We start from the raw sequence: 15,775 nt of genomic DNA, 5'->3' as shown, positions 1-15,775 counted from the left end.
GGCCAGAATTTTTTCTAAGTCTGATGCCTGGCTGAAAATTTTCAAAGTCCCATGCTGATCAGAATTTTTTCTAAGTCTGATGCCTGGCTGAAAAATTTCAAAGTCCCATGCTGGCCAGAATTTTTTCTAAGTCTGATGCCTGGCTGAAATATTTCAAAGTCCCATGCTGGCCAGAATTTTTTCTAAGTCTGATGCCTGGCTGAAAATTTTCAAAGTCCCATGCTGATCAGAATTTTTTCTAAGTCTGATGCCTGGCTGAAAAATTTCAGTCCCATGCTGGCCAGAATTTTTTCTAAGTCTGATGCCTGGCTGAAATATTTCAAAGTCCCATGCTGGCCAGAATTTTTTCAAAGTCCCATGCTGGCCAGAATTTTTTCTAAGTCTGATGCCTAGCCAGAATTTTTTCAAAGTCCCATGCTGGCCAGAATTTTTTCTAAGTCTGATGCCTGGCTGAAAATTTTCAAAGTCCCATGCTGGCCAGAATTTTTTCAAAGTCCCATGCTGGCCAGAATTTTTTCTAAGTCCCATGCTGGCCAGAATTTTTTTCTAAGTCTGATGCCTGGCCAAAAATTTTCAAAGTCCCATGCTGGCCAGAATTTTTTTCTAAGTCTGATGCCTGGCTGAAAATTTTCAAAGTCCCATGCTGGCCAGAATTTTTTCTAAGTCTGATGCCTGGCTGAAAATTTTCAAAGTCCCATGCTGGCCAGAATTTTTCTAAGTCTGATGCCTGGCTGAAAATTTTCAAAGTCCCATGCTGGCCAGAATTTTTTCTAAGTCTGATGCCTGGCTGAAAATTTTCAAAGTCCCATGCTGGCCAGAATTTTTTCTAAGTCTGACGCCTGGCCAAAATATTTCAAAGTCCCATGCTGGCCAGAATTTTTTCTAAGTCTGACGCCTGGCCGAAAATTTTCAAAGTCCCATGCTGGCCAGACTTTTTTCTAAGTCCCATGCTGGCCAGAATTTTTTCTAAGTCTGACGCCTCTCCGAAAATGTTCAAAGTTCCACACCAATCTTTTCAATAGCCTGGGTTAAAAGGGTTGCAGTACCGCCGGCCACCATCGGGGGACGCTGCAGATAGGGCACCCGGTTCCCTATCTGGGGGCCTTTCCACCCAAATCGCAAAATGGAGTTGTCACGATTTCAGAAGGGAGCAATTTCAGACGAGGCACCTCCAGGGCCGAACAAGGGAGGCTCACCAGACTTATGTCCGACAAAGAGGAGGGTTGGGGCGGCCTCCTTGGGCAGACGGCCTGCTCTCTGGCCTGGTTGTCAGATTTTTTCAAAGTCTGACGCCTGCCCGAAATATTTCAAAGTCCCACACCATTCATTTCAATAGCCTGGGTCACCAGGCCCGAAAATTTTCAAAGTCCCATGCTGGCCAGAATTTTTTCTAAGTCCCATGCTGGCCAGAATTTTTTCTAAGTCTGATGCCTGGCTGAAAATTTTCAAAGTCCCATGCTGGCCAGAATTTTTTCTAAGTCTGACGCCTGGCCAAAATATTTCAAAGTCCCATGCTGGCCAGAATTTTTTCTAAGTCTGACGCCTGGCCGAAAATTTTCAAAGTCCCATGCTGGCCAGACTTTTTTCTAAGTCCCATGCTGGCCAGAATTTTTTCTAAGTCTGACGCCTCTCCGAAAATGTTCAAAGTTCCACACCAATCTTTTCAATAGCCTGGGTTAAAAGGGTTGCAGTACCGCCGGCCACCATCGGGGGGCGCTGCAGATAGGGCACCCGGTTCCCTATCTGGGGGCCTTTCCACCCAAACCGCAAAATGGAGTTGTCACGATTTCAGAAGGGAGCAATTTCAGACGAGGCACCTCCAGGGCCGAACAAGGGAGGCTCACCAGACTTATGTCCGACAAAGAGGAGGGTTGGGGCGGCCTCCTTGGGCAGACGGCCTGCTCTCTGGCCTGGTTGTCAGATTTTTTCAAAGTCTGACGCCTGCCCGAAATATTTCAAAGTCCCACACCATTCATTTCAATAGCCTGGGTCACCAGGCCCGAAAATTTTCAAAGTCCCATGCTGGCCAGAATTTTTTCTAAGTCCCATGCTGGCCAGAATTTTTTCAAAGTCCCATGCTGGCCAGAATTTTTTCTAAGTCTGATGCCTGGCTGAAAATTTTCAAAGTCCCATGCTGGCCAGAATTTTTCCAAGTCTGATGCCTGGCTGAAAATTTTCAAAGTCCCATGCTGGCCAGAGTTGTTTCTAAGTCTGATGCCTGGCTGAAAATTTTCAAAGTCCCATGCTGGCCAGAATTTTTTCAAAGTCCCATGCTGGCCAGAATTTTTTCTAAGTCTGATGCCTGGCTGAAAATTTTCAAAGTCCCATGCTGGCCAGAATTTTTTCTAAGTCTGATGCCTGGCTGAAAATGTTCAAAGTCCCTGCTGGCCAGAATTTTTTCTAAGTCTGACGCCTGGCCGAAAATTTTCAAAGTCCCATGCTGGCCAGAATTTTTTCTAAGTCTGATGCCTGGCCAAAAATTTTCAAAGTCCCATGCTGGCCAGAATTTTTTCTAAGTCCCATGCCTGGCTGAAATATTTCAAAGTCCCATGCTGGCCAGAATTTTTTCAAAGTCCCATGCTGGCCAGATTTTTTTCTAAGTCCCATGCTGGCCAGAATTTTTTTCTAAGTCTGATGCCTGGCCAAAAATTTTCAAAGTCCCATGCTGGCCAGAATTTTTTCTAAGTCTGATGCCTGGCTGAAAATTTTCAAAGTCCCATGCTGGCCAGAATTTTTTCTAAGTCTGATGCCTGGCTGAAAATTTTCAAAGTCCCATGCTGGCCAGAATTTTTTCTAAGTCTGACGCCTGGCCAAAATATTTCAAAGTCCCATGCTGGCCAGAATTTTTTCTAAGTCTGACGCCTGGCCGAAAATTTTCAAAGTCCCATGCTGGCCAGACTTTTTTCTAAGTCCCATGCTGGCCAGAATTTTTTCTAAGTCTGACGCCTCTCCGAAAATGTTCAAAGTTCCACACCAATCTTTTCAATAGCCTGGGTTAAAAGGGTTGCAGTACCGCCGGCCACCATCGGGGGGCGCTGCAGATAGGGCACCCGGTTCCCTATCTGGGGGCCTTTCCACCCAAACCGCAAAATGGAGTTGTCACGATTTCAGAAGGGAGCAATTTCAGACGAGGCACCTCCAGGGCCGAACAAGGGAGGCTCACCAGACTTATGTCCGACAAAGAGGAGGGTTGGGGCGGCCTCCTTGGGCAGACGGCCTGCTCTCTGGCCTGGTTGTCAGATTTTTTCAAAGTCTACGGCCTGCCCGAAATATTTCAAAGTCCCACACCATTCATTTCAATAGCCTGGGTCACCAGGCCCGAAAATTTTCAAAGTCCAACGCCTGTCCGAAAATTTTCAAAGTCCCATGCTGACCAGAATTTTTTCAAAGTCCCATGCTGGCCAGAATTTTTTCAAAGTCCCATGCTGGCCAGAATTTTTTCTAAGTCTGATGCCTGGCTGAAAATTTTCAAAGTCCCATGCTGATCAGAATTTTTTCTAAGTCTGATGCCTGGCTGAAAAATTTCAGTCCCATGCTGGCCAGAATTTTTTCTAAGTCTGATGCCTGGCTGAAATATTTCAAAGTCCCATGCTGGCCAGAATTTTTTCAAAGTCCCATGCTGGCCAGAATTTTTTCTAAGTCTGATGCCTAGCCAGAATTTTTTCAAAGTCCCATGCTGGCCAGAATTTTTTCTAAGTCTGATGCCTGGCTGAAAATTTTCAAAGTCCCATGCTGGCCAGAATTTTTTCAAAGTCCCATGCTGGCCAGAATTTTTTCTAAGTCCCATGCTGGCCAGAATTTTTTTCTAAGTCTGATGCCTGGCCAAAAATTTTCAAAGTCCCATGCTGGCCAGAATTTTTTTCTAAGTCTGATGCCTGGCTGAAAATTTTCAAAGTCCCATGCTGGCCAGAATTTTTTCTAAGTCTGATGCCTGGCTGAAAATTTTCAAAGTCCCATGCTGGCCAGAATTTTTTCTAAGTCTGACGCCTGGCCAAAATATTTCAAAGTCCCATGCTGGCCAGAATTTTTTCTAAGTCTGACGCCTGGCCGAAAATTTTCAAAGTCCCATGCTGGCCAGACTTTTTTCTAAGTCCCATGCTGGCCAGAATTTTTTCTAAGTCTGACGCCTCTCCGAAAATGTTCAAAGTTCCACACCAATCTTTTCAATAGCCTGGGTTAAAAGGGTTGCAGTACCGCCGGCCACCATCGGGGGGCGCTGCAGATAGGGCACCCGGTTCCCTATCTGGGGGCCTTTCCACCCAAATCGCAAAATGGAGTTGTCACGATTTCAGAAGGGAGCAATTTCAGACGAGGCACCTCCAGGGCCGAACAAGGGAGGCTCACCAGACTTATGTCCGACAAAGAGGAGGGTTGGGGCGGCCTCCTTGGGCAGACGGCCTGCTCTCTGGCCTGGTTGTCAGATTTTTTCAAAGTCTGACGCCTGCCCGAAATATTTCAAAGTCCCACACGATTCATTTCAATAGCCTGGGTCACCAGGCCCGAAAATTTTCAAAGTCCCATGCTGGCCAGAATTTTTTCTAAGTCCCATGCTGGCCAGAATTTTTTCTAAGTCTGATGCCTGGCTGAAAATTTTCAAAGTCCCATGCTGGCCAGAATTTTTTCTAAGTCTGACGCCTGGCCAAAATATTTCAAAGTCCCATGCTGGCCAGAATTTTTTCTAAGTCTGACGCCTGGCCGAAAATTTTCAAAGTCCCATGCTGGCCAGACTTTTTTCTAAGTCCCATGCTGGCCAGAATTTTTTCTAAGTCTGACGCCTCTCCGAAAATGTTCAAAGTTCCACACCAATCTTTTCAATAGCCTGGGTTAAAAGGGTTGCAGTACCGCCGGCCACCATCGGGGGGCGCTGCAGATAGGGCACCCGGTTCCCTATCTGGGGGCCTTTCCACCCAAACCGCAAAATGGAGTTGTCACGATTTCAGAAGGGAGCAATTTCAGACGAGGCACCTCCAGGGCCGAACAAGGGAGGCTCACCAGACTTATGTCCGACAAAGAGGAGGGTTGGGGCGGCCTCCTTGGGCAGACGGCCTGCTCTCTGGCCTGGTTGTCAGATTTTTTCAAAGTCTGACGCCTGCCCGAAATATTTCAAAGTCCCACACCATTCATTTCAATAGCCTGGGTCACCAGGCCCGAAAATTTTCAAAGTCCCATGCTGGCCAGAATTTTTTCTAAGTCCCATGCTGGCCAGAATTTTTTCAAAGTCCCATGCTGGCCAGAATTTTTTCTAAGTCTGATGCCTGGCTGAAAATTTTCAAAGTCCCATGCTGGCCAGAATTTTTCCAAGTCTGATGCCTGGCTGAAAATTTTCAAAGTCCCATGCTGGCCAGAGTTGTTTCTAAGTCTGATGCCTGGCTGAAAATTTTCAAAGTCCCATGCTGGCCAGAATTTTTTCTAAGTCTGACGCCTGGCCAAAATATTTCAAAGTCCCATGCTGGCCAGAATTTTTTCTAAGTCTGACGCCTGGCCGAAAATTTTCAAAGTCCCATGCTGGCCAGACTTTTTTCTAAGTCCCATGCTGGCCAGAATTTTTTCTAAGTCTGACGCCTCTCCGAAAATGTTCAAAGTTCCACACCAATCTTTTCAATAGCCTGGGTTAAAAGGGTTGCAGTACCGCCGGCCACCATCGGGGGGCGCTGCAGATAGGGCACCCGGTTCCCTATCTGGGGGCCTTTCCACCCAAACCGCAAAATGGAGTTGTCACGATTTCAGAAGGGAGCAATTTCAGACGAGGCACCTCCAGGGCCGAACAAGGGAGGCTCACCAGACTTATGTCCGACAAAGAGGAGGGTTGGGGCGGCCTCCTTGGGCAGACGGCCTGCTCTCTGGCCTGGTTGTCAGATTTTTTCAAAGTCTGACGCCTGCCCGAAATATTTCAAAGTCCCACACCATTCATTTCAATAGCCTGGGTCACCAGGCCCGAAAATTTTCAAAGTCCCATGCTGGCCAGAATTTTTTCTAAGTCCCATGCTGGCCAGAATTTTTTCAAAGTCCCATGCTGGCCAGAATTTTTTCTAAGTCTGATGCCTGGCTGAAAATTTTCAAAGTCCCATGCTGGCCAGAATTTTTCCAAGTCTGATGCCTGGCTGAAAATTTTCAAAGTCCCATGCTGGCCAGAGTTGTTTCTAAGTCTGATGCCTGGCTGAAAATTTTCAAAGTCCCATGCTGGCCAGAATTTTTTCAAAGTCCCATGCTGGCCAGAATTTTTTCTAAGTCTGATGCCTGGCTGAAAATTTTCAAAGTCCCATGCTGGCCAGAATTTTTTCTAAGTCTGATGCCTGGCTGAAAATGTTCAAAGTCCCTGCTGGCCAGAATTTTTTCTAAGTCTGACGCCTGGCCGAAAATTTTCAAAGTCCCATGCTGGCCAGAATTTTTTCTAAGTCTGATGCCTGGCCAAAAATTTTCAAAGTCCCATGCTGGCCAGAATTTTTTCTAAGTCTGATGCCTGGCTGAAAATTTTCAAAGTCCCATGCTGGCCAGAATTTTTTCTAAGTCTGATGCCTGGCTGAAAATTTTCAAAGTCCCATGCTGGCCAGAATTTTTTCTAAGTCTGACGCCTGGCCAAAATATTTCAAAGTCCCATGCTGGCCAGAATTTTTTCTAAGTCTGACGCCTGGCCGAAAATTTTCAAAGTCCCATGCTGGCCAGAATTTTTTCTAAGTCCCATGCCTGGCTGAAATATTTCAAAGTCCCATGCTGGCCAGAATTTTTTCAAAGTCCCATGCTGGCCAGATTTTTTTCTAAGTCCCATGCTGGCCAGAATTTTTTTCTAAGTCTGATGCCTGGCCAAAAATTTTCAAAGTCCCATGCTGGCCAGAATTTTTTCTAAGTCTGATGCCTGGCTGAAAATTTTCAAAGTCCCATGCTGGCCAGAATTTTTTCTAAGTCTGATGCCTGGCTGAAAATTTTCAAAGTCCCATGCTGGCCAGAATTTTTTCTAAGTCTGACGCCTGGCCAAAATATTTCAAAGTCCCATGCTGGCCAGAATTTTTTCTAAGTCTGACGCCTGGCCGAAAATTTTCAAAGTCCCATGCTGGCCAGACTTTTTTCTAAGTCCCATGCTGGCCAGAATTTTTTCTAAGTCTGACGCCTCTCCGAAAATGTTCAAAGTTCCACACCAATCTTTTCAATAGCCTGGGTTAAAAGGGTTGCAGTACCGCCGGCCACCATCGGGGGGCGCTGCAGATAGGGCACCCGGTTCCCTATCTGGGGGCCTTTCCACCCAAACCGCAAAATGGAGTTGTCACGATTTCAGAAGGGAGCAATTTCAGACTAGGCACCTCCAGGGCCGAACAAGGGAGGCTCACCAGACTTATGTCCGACAAAGAGGAGGGTTGGGGCGGCCTCCTTGGGCAGACGGCCTGCTCTCTGGCCTGGTTGTCAGATTTTTTCAAAGTCTACGGCCTGCCCGAAATATTTCAAAGTCCCACACCATTCATTTCAATAGCCTGGGTCACCAGGCCCGAAAATTTTCAAAGTCCAACGCCTGTCCGAAAATTTTCAAAGTCCCATGCTGACCAGAATTTTTTCAAAGTCCCATGCTGGCCAGAATTTTTTCAAAGTCCCATGCTGGCCAGAATTTTTTCTAAGTCTGATGCCTGGCTGAAAATTTTCAAAGTCCCATGCTGATCAGAATTTTTTCTAAGTCTGATGCCTGGCTGAAAAATTTCAGTCCCATGCTGGCCAGAATTTTTTCTAAGTCTGATGCCTGGCTGAAATATTTCAAAGTCCCATGCTGGCCAGAATTTTTTCAAAGTCCCATGCTGGCCAGAATTTTTTCTAAGTCTGATGCCTAGCCAGAATTTTTTCAAAGTCCCATGCTGGCCAGAATTTTTTCTAAGTCTGATGCCTGGCTGAAAATTTTCAAAGTCCCATGCTGGCCAGAATTTTTTCAAAGTCCCATGCTGGCCAGAATTTTTTCTAAGTCCCATGCTGGCCAGAATTTTTTTCTAAGTCTGATGCCTGGCCAAAAATTTTCAAAGTCCCATGCTGGCCAGAATTTTTTTCTAAGTCTGATGCCTGGCTGAAAATTTTCAAAGTCCCATGCTGGCCAGAATTTTTTCTAAGTCTGATGCCTGGCTGAATATTTTCAAAGTCCCATGCTGGCCAGAATTTTTTTCTAAGTCTGATGCCTGGCCAAAAATTTTCAAAGTCCCATGCTGGCCAGAATTTTTTTCTAAGTCTGATGCCTGGCTGAAAATTTTCAAAGTCCCATGCTGGCCAGAATTTTTTCTAAGTCTGATGCCTGGCTGAATATTTTCAAAGTCCCATGCTGGCCAGAATTTTTCTAAGTCTGATGCCTGGCTGAAAATGTTCAAAGTCCCATGCTGGCCAGAATTTTTTCTAAGTCTGATGCCTGGCTGAAAATTTTCAAAGTCCCATGCTGGCCAGAATTTTTTCTAAGTCTGACGCCTGGCCAAAATATTTCAAAGTCCCATGCTGGCCAGAATTTTTTCTAAGTCTGACGCCTGGCCGAAAATTTTCAAAGTCCCATGCTGGCCAGACTTTTTTCTAAGTCCCATGCTGGCCAGAATTTTTTCTAAGTCTGACGCCTCTCCGAAAATGTTCAAAGTTCCACACCAAACTTTTCAATAGCCTGGGTTAAAAGGGTTGCAGTACCGCCGGCCACCATCGGGGGGCGCTGCAGATAGGGCACCCGGTTCCCTATCTGGGGGCCTTTCCACCCAAACCGCAAAATGGAGTTGTCACGATTTCAGAAGGGAGCAATTTCAGACGAGGCACCTCCAGGGCCGAACAAGGGAGGCTCACCAGACTTATGTCCGACAAAGAGGAGGGTTGGGGCGGCCTCCTTGGGCAGACGGCCTGCTCTCTGGCCTGGTTGTCAGATTTTTTCAAAGTCTGACGCCTGCCCGAAATATTTCAAAGTCCCACACCATTCATTTCAATAGCCTGGGTCACCAGGCCCGAAAATTTTCAAAGTCCCATGCTGGCCAGAATTTTTTCTAAGTCCCATGCTGGCCAGAATTTTTTTCTAAGTCTGATGCCTGGCTGAAAATTTTCAAAGTCCCATGCTGGCCAGAATTTTTTCTAAGTCCCATGCTGGCCAGAATTTTTTCTAAGTCTGATGCCTGGCTGAAATATTTCAAAGTCCCATGCTGGCCAGAATTTTTTCAAAGTCTCATGCTGGCCAGATTTTTTTCTAAGTCCCATGCTGGCCAGAATTTTTTTCTAAGTCTGATGCCTGGCCAAAAATTTTCAAAGTCCCATGCTGGCCAGAATTTTTTTCTAAGTCTGATGCCTGGCCAAAAATTTTCAAAGTCCCATGCTGGCCAGAATTTTTTCTAAGTCTGATGCCTGGCTGAAAATTTTCAAAGTGCCATGCTGGCCAGAATTTTTTCTAAGTCTGACGCCTCTCCGAAAATGTTCAAAGTTCCACACCAATCTTTTCAATAGCCTGGGTTAAAAGGGTTGCAGTACCGCCGGCCACCATCGGGGGGCGCTGCAGATAGGGCACCCGGTTCCCTATCTGGGGGCCTTTCCACCCAAACCGCAAAATGGAGTTGTCACGATTTCAGAAGGGAGCAATTTCAGACGAGGCACCTCCAGGGCCGAACAAGGGAGGCTCACCAGACTTATGTCCGACAAAGAGGAGGGTTGGGGCGGCCTCCTTGGGCAGACGGCCTGCTCTCTGGCCTGGTTGTCAGATTTTTTCAAAGTCTGACGCCTGCCCGAAATATTTCAAAGTCCCACACCATTCATTTCAATAGCCTGGGTCACCAGGCCCGAAAATTTTCAAAGTCCCATGCTGGCCAGAATTTTTTCTAAGTCCCATGCTGGCCAGAATTTTTTTCTAAGTCTGATGCCTGGCTGAAAATTTTCAAAGTCCCATGCTGATCAGAATTTTTTCTAAGTCTGATGCCTGGCTGAAAAATTTCAAAGTCCCATGCTGGCCAGAATTTTTTCTAAGTCCCATGCTGGCCAGAATTTTTTCTAAGTCTGATGCCTGGCTGAAATATTTCAAAGTCCAATGCTGGCCAGAATTTTTTCAAAGTCCCATGCTGGCCAGATTTTTTTCTAAGTCCCATGCTGGCCAGAATTTTTTTCTAAGTCTGATGCCTGGCCAAAAATTTTCAAAGTCCCATGCTGGCCAGAATTTTTTTCTAAGTCTGATGCCTGGCCAAAAATTTTCAAAGTCCCATGCTGGCCAGACTTTTTTCTAAGTCCCATGCTGGCCAGAATTTTTTCTAAGTCTGACGCCTCTCCGAAAATGTTCAAAGTTCCACACCAATCTTTTCAATAGCCTGGGTTAAAAGGGTTGCAGTACCGCCGGCCACCATCGGGGGGCGCTGCAGATAGGGCACCCGGTTCCCTATCTGGGGGCCTTTCCACCCAAACCGCAAAATGGAGTTGTCACGATTTCAGAAGGGAGCAATTTCAGACGAGGCACCTCCAGGGCCGAACAAGGGAGGCTCACCAGACTTATGTCCGACAAAGAGGAGGGTTGGGGCGGCCTCCTTGGGCAGACGGCCTGCTCTCTGGCCTGGTTGTCAGATTTTTTCAAAGTCTACGGCCTGCCCGAAATATTTCAAAGTCCCACACCATTCATTTCAATAGCCTGGGTCACCAGGCCCGAAAATTTTCAAAGTCCAACGCCTGTCCGAAAATTTTCAAAGTCCCATGCTGACCAGAATTTTTTCAAAGTCCCATGCTGGCCAGAATTTTTTCAAAGTCCCATGCTGGCCAGAATTTTTTCTAAGTCTGATGCCTGGCTGAAAATTTTCAAAGTCCCATGCTGATCAGAATTTTTTCTAAGTCTGATGCCTGGCTGAAAAATTTCAAAGTCCCATGCTGGCCAGAATTTTTTCTAAGTCTGATGCCTGGCTGAAATATTTCAAAGTCCCATGCTGGCCAGAATTTTTTCTAAGTCTGATGCCTGGCTGAAAATTTTCAAAGTCCCATGCTGATCAGAATTTTTTCTAAGTCTGATGCCTGGCTGAAAAATTTCAGTCCCATGCTGGCCAGAATTTTTTCTAAGTCTGATGCCTGGCTGAAATATTTCAAAGTCCCATGCTGGCCAGAATTTTTTCAAAGTCCCATGCTGGCCAGAATTTTTTCTAAGTCTGATGCCTAGCCAGAATTTTTTCAAAGTCCCATGCTGGCCAGAATTTTTTCTAAGTCTGATGCCTGGCTGAAAATTTTCAAAGTCCCATGCTGGCCAGAATTTTTTCAAAGTCCCATGCTGGCCAGAATTTTTTCTAAGTCCCATGCTGGCCAGAATTTTTTTCTAAGTCTGATGCCTGGCCAAAAATTTTCAAAGTCCCATGCTGGCCAGAATTTTTTTCTAAGTCTGATGCCTGGCTGAAAATTTTCAAAGTCCCATGCTGGCCAGAATTTTTTCTAAGTCTGATGCCTGGCTGAAAATTTTCAAAGTCCCATGCTGGCCAGAATTTTTCTAAGTCTGATGCCTGGCTGAAAATTTTCAAAGTCCCATGCTGGCCAGAATTTTTTCTAAGTCTGATGCCTGGCTGAAAATTTTCAAAGTCCCATGCTGGCCAGAATTTTTTCTAAGTCTGACGCCTGGCCAAAATATTTCAAAGTCCCATGCTGGCCAGAATTTTTTCTAAGTCTGACGCCTGGCCGAAAATTTTCAAAGTCCCATGCTGGCCAGACTTTTTTCTAAGTCCCATGCTGGCCAGAATTTTTTCTAAGTCTGACGCCTCTCCGAAAATGTTCAAAGTTCCACACCAATCTTTTCAATAGCCTGGGTTAAAAGGGTTGCAGTACCGCCGGCCACCATCGGGGGACGCTGCAGATAGGGCACCCGGTTCCCTATCTGGGGGCCTTTCCACCCAAATCGCAAAATGGAGTTGTCACGATTTCAGAAGGGAGCAATTTCAGACGAGGCACCTCCAGGGCCGAACAAGGGAGGCTCACCAGACTTATGTCCGACAAAGAGGAGGGTTGGGGCGGCCTCCTTGGGCAGACGGCCTGCTCTCTGGCCTGGTTGTCAGATTTTTTCAAAGTCTGACGCCTGCCCGAAATATTTCAAAGTCCCACACCATTCATTTCAATAGCCTGGGTCACCAGGCCCGAAAATTTTCAAAGTCCCATGCTGGCCAGAATTTTTTCTAAGTCCCATGCTGGCCAGAATTTTTTCTAAGTCTGATGCCTGGCTGAAAATTTTCAAAGTCCCATGCTGGCCAGAATTTTTTCTAAGTCTGACGCCTGGCCAAAATATTTCAAAGTCCCATGCTGGCCAGAATTTTTTCTAAGTCTGACGCCTGGCCGAAAATTTTCAAAGTCCCATGCTGGCCAGACTTTTTTCTAAGTCCCATGCTGGCCAGAATTTTTTCTAAGTCTGACGCCTCTCCGAAAATGTTCAAAGTTCCACACCAATCTTTTCAATAGCCTGGGTTAAAAGGGTTGCAGTACCGCCGGCCACCATCGGGGGGCGCTGCAGATAGGGCACCCGGTTCCCTATCTGGGGGCCTTTCCACCCAAACCGCAAAATGGAGTTGTCACGATTTCAGAAGGGAGCAATTTCAGACGAGGCACCTCCAGGGCCGAACAAGGGAGGCTCACCAGACTTATGTCCGACAAAGAGGAGGGTTGGGGCGGCCTCCTTGGGCAGACGGCCTGCTCTCTGGCCTGGTTGTCAGATTTTTTCAAAGTCTGACGCCTGCCCGAAATATTTCAAAGTCCCACACCATTCATTTCAATAGCCTGGGTCACCAGGCCCGAAAATTTTCAAAGTCCCATGCTGGCCAGAATTTTTTCTAAGTCCCATGCTGGCCAGAATTTTTTCAAAGTCCCATGCTGGCCAGAATTTTTTCTAAGTCTGATGCCTGGCTGAAAATTTTCAAAGTCCCATGCTGGCCAGAATTTTTCCAAGTCTGATGCCTGGCTGAAAATTTTCAAAGTCCCATGCTGGCCAGAGTTGTTTCTAAGTCTGATGCCTGGCTGAAAATTTTCAAAGTCCCATGCTGGCCAGAATTTTTTCAAAGTCCCATGCTGGCCAGAATTTTTTCTAAGTCTGATGCCTGGCTGAAAATTTTCAAAGTCCCATGCTGGCCAGAATTTTTTCTAAGTCTGATGCCTGGCTGAAAATGTTCAAAGTCCCTGCTGGCCAGAATTTTTTCTAAGTCTGACGCCTGGCCGAAAATTTTCAAAGTCCCATGCTGGCCAGAATTTTTTCTAAGTCTGATGCCTGGCCAAAAATTTTCAAAGTCCCATGCTGGCCAGAATTTTTTCTAAGTCCCATGCCTGGCTGAAATATTTCAAAGTCCCATGCTGGCCAGAATTTTTTCAAAGTCCCATGCTGGCCAGATTTTTTTCTAAGTCCCATGCTGGCCAGAATTTTTTTCTAAGTCTGATGCCTGGCCAAAAATTTTCAAAGTCCCATGCTGGCCAGAATTTTTTCTAAGTCTGATGCCTGGCTGAAAATTTTCAAAGTCCCATGCTGGCCAGAATTTTTTCTAAGTCTGATGCCTGGCTGAAAATTTTCAAAGTCCCATGCTGGCCAGAATTTTTTCTAAGTCTGACGCCTGGCCAAAATATTTCAAAGTCCCATGCTGGCCAGAATTTTTTCTAAGTCTGACGCCTGGCCGAAAATTTTCAAAGTCCCATGCTGGCCAGACTTTTTTCTAAGTCCCATGCTGGCCAGAATTTTTTCTAAGTCTGACGCCTCTCCGAAAATGTTCAAAGTTCCACACCAATCTTTTCAATAGCCTGGGTTAAAAGGGTTGCAGTACCGCCGGCCACCATCGGGGGGCGCTGCAGATAGGGCACCCGGTTCCCTATCTGGGGGCCTTTCCACCCAAACCGCAAAATGGAGTTGTCACGATTTCAGAAGGGAGCAATTTCAGACGAGGCACCTCCAGGGCCGAACAAGGGAGGCTCACCAGACTTATGTCCGACAAAGAGGAGGGTTGGGGCGGCCTCCTTGGGCAGACGGCCTGCTCTCTGGCCTGGTTGTCAGATTTTTTCAAAGTCTACGGCCTGCCCGAAATATTTCAAAGTCCCACACCATTCATTTCAATAGCCTGGGTCACCAGGCCCGAAAATTTTCAAAGTCCAACGCCTGTCCGAAAATTTTCAAAGTCCCATGCTGACCAGAATTTTTTCAAAGTCCCATGCTGGCCAGAATTTTTTCAAAGTCCCATGCTGGCCAGAATTTTTTCTAAGTCTGATGCCTGGCTGAAAATTTTCAAAGTCCCATGCTGATCAGAATTTTTTCTAAGTCTGATGCCTGGCTGAAAAATTTCAGTCCCATGCTGGCCAGAATTTTTTCTAAGTCTGATGCCTGGCTGAAATATTTCAAAGTCCCATGCTGGCCAGAATTTTTTCAAAGTCCCATGCTGGCCAGAATTTTTTCTAAGTCTGATGCCTAGCCAGAATTTTTTCAAAGTCCCATGCTGACCAGAATTTTTTCTAAGTCTGATGCCTGGCTGAAAATTTTCAAAGTCCCATGCTGGCCAGAATTTTTTCAAAGTCCCATGCTGGCCAGAATTTTTTCTAAGTCCCATGCTGGCCAGAATTTTTTTCTAAGTCTGATGCCTGGCCAAAAATTTTCAAAGTCCCATGCTGGCCAGAATTTTTTTCTAAGTCTGATGCCTGGCTGAAAATTTTCAAAGTCCCATGCTGGCCAGAATTTTTTCTAAGTCTGATGCCTGGCTGAAAATTTTCAAAGTCCCATGCTGGCCAGAATTTTTTCTAAGTCTGACGCCTGGCCAAAATATTTCAAAGTCCCATGCTGGCCAGAATTTTTTCTAAGTCTGACGCCTGGCCGAAAATTTTCAAAGTCCCATGCTGGCCAGACTTTTTTCTAAGTCCCATGCTGGCCAGAATTTTTTCTAAGTCTGACGCCTCTCCGAAAATGTTCAAAGTTCCACACCAATCTTTTCAATAGCCTGGGTTAAAAGGGTTGCAGTACCGCCGGCCACCATCGGGGGGCGCTGCAGATAGGGCACCCGGTTCCCTATCTGGGGGCCTTTCCACCCAAATCGCAAAATGGAGTTGTCACGATTTCAGAAGGGAGCAATTTCAGACGAGGCACCTCCAGGGCCGAACAAGGGAGGCTCACCAGACTTATGTCCGACAAAGAGGAGGGTTGGGGCGGCCTCCTTGGGCAGACGGCCTGCTCTCTGGCCTGGTTGTCAGATTTTTTCAAAGTCTGACGCCTGCCCGAAATATTTCAAAGTCCCACACGATTCATTTCAATAGCCTGGGTCACCAGGCCCGAAAATTTTCAAAGTCCCATGCTGGCCAGAATTTTTTCTAAGTCCCATGCTGGCCAGAATTTTTTCTAAGTCTGATGCCTGGCTGAAAATTTTCAAAGTCCCATGCTGGCCAGAATTTTTTCTAAGTCTGACGCCTGGCCAAAATATTTCAAAGTCCCATGCTGGCCAGAATTTTTTCTAAGTCTGACGCCTGGCCGAAAATTTTCAAAGTCCCATGCTGGCCAGACTTTTTTCTAAGTCCCATGCTGGCCAGAATTTTTTCTAAGTCTGACGCCTCTCCGAAAATGTTCAAAGTTCCACACCAATCTTTTCAATAGCCTGGGTTAAAAGGGTTGCAGTACCGCCGGCCACCATCGGGGGGCGCTGCAGATAGGGCACCCGGTTCCCTATCTGGGGGCCTTTCCACCCAAACCGCAAAATGGAGTTGTCACGATTTCAGAAGGGAGCAATTTCAGACGAGGCACCTCCAGGGCCGAACAAGGGAGGCTCACCAGACTTATGTCCGACAAAGAGGAGGGTTGGGGCGGCCTCCTTGGGCAGACGGCCTGCTCTCTGGCCTG

This window comes from Festucalex cinctus, chromosome 19, assembly GCF_051991245.1.
Source record: "Festucalex cinctus isolate MCC-2025b chromosome 19, RoL_Fcin_1.0, whole genome shotgun sequence".
In the NCBI taxonomy this organism is placed as follows: domain Eukaryota; kingdom Metazoa; phylum Chordata; class Actinopteri; order Syngnathiformes; family Syngnathidae; genus Festucalex; species Festucalex cinctus.
The sequence above is the reverse complement of the archived record's forward strand: the minus strand, read 5'-3'. Positions refer to the sequence as shown.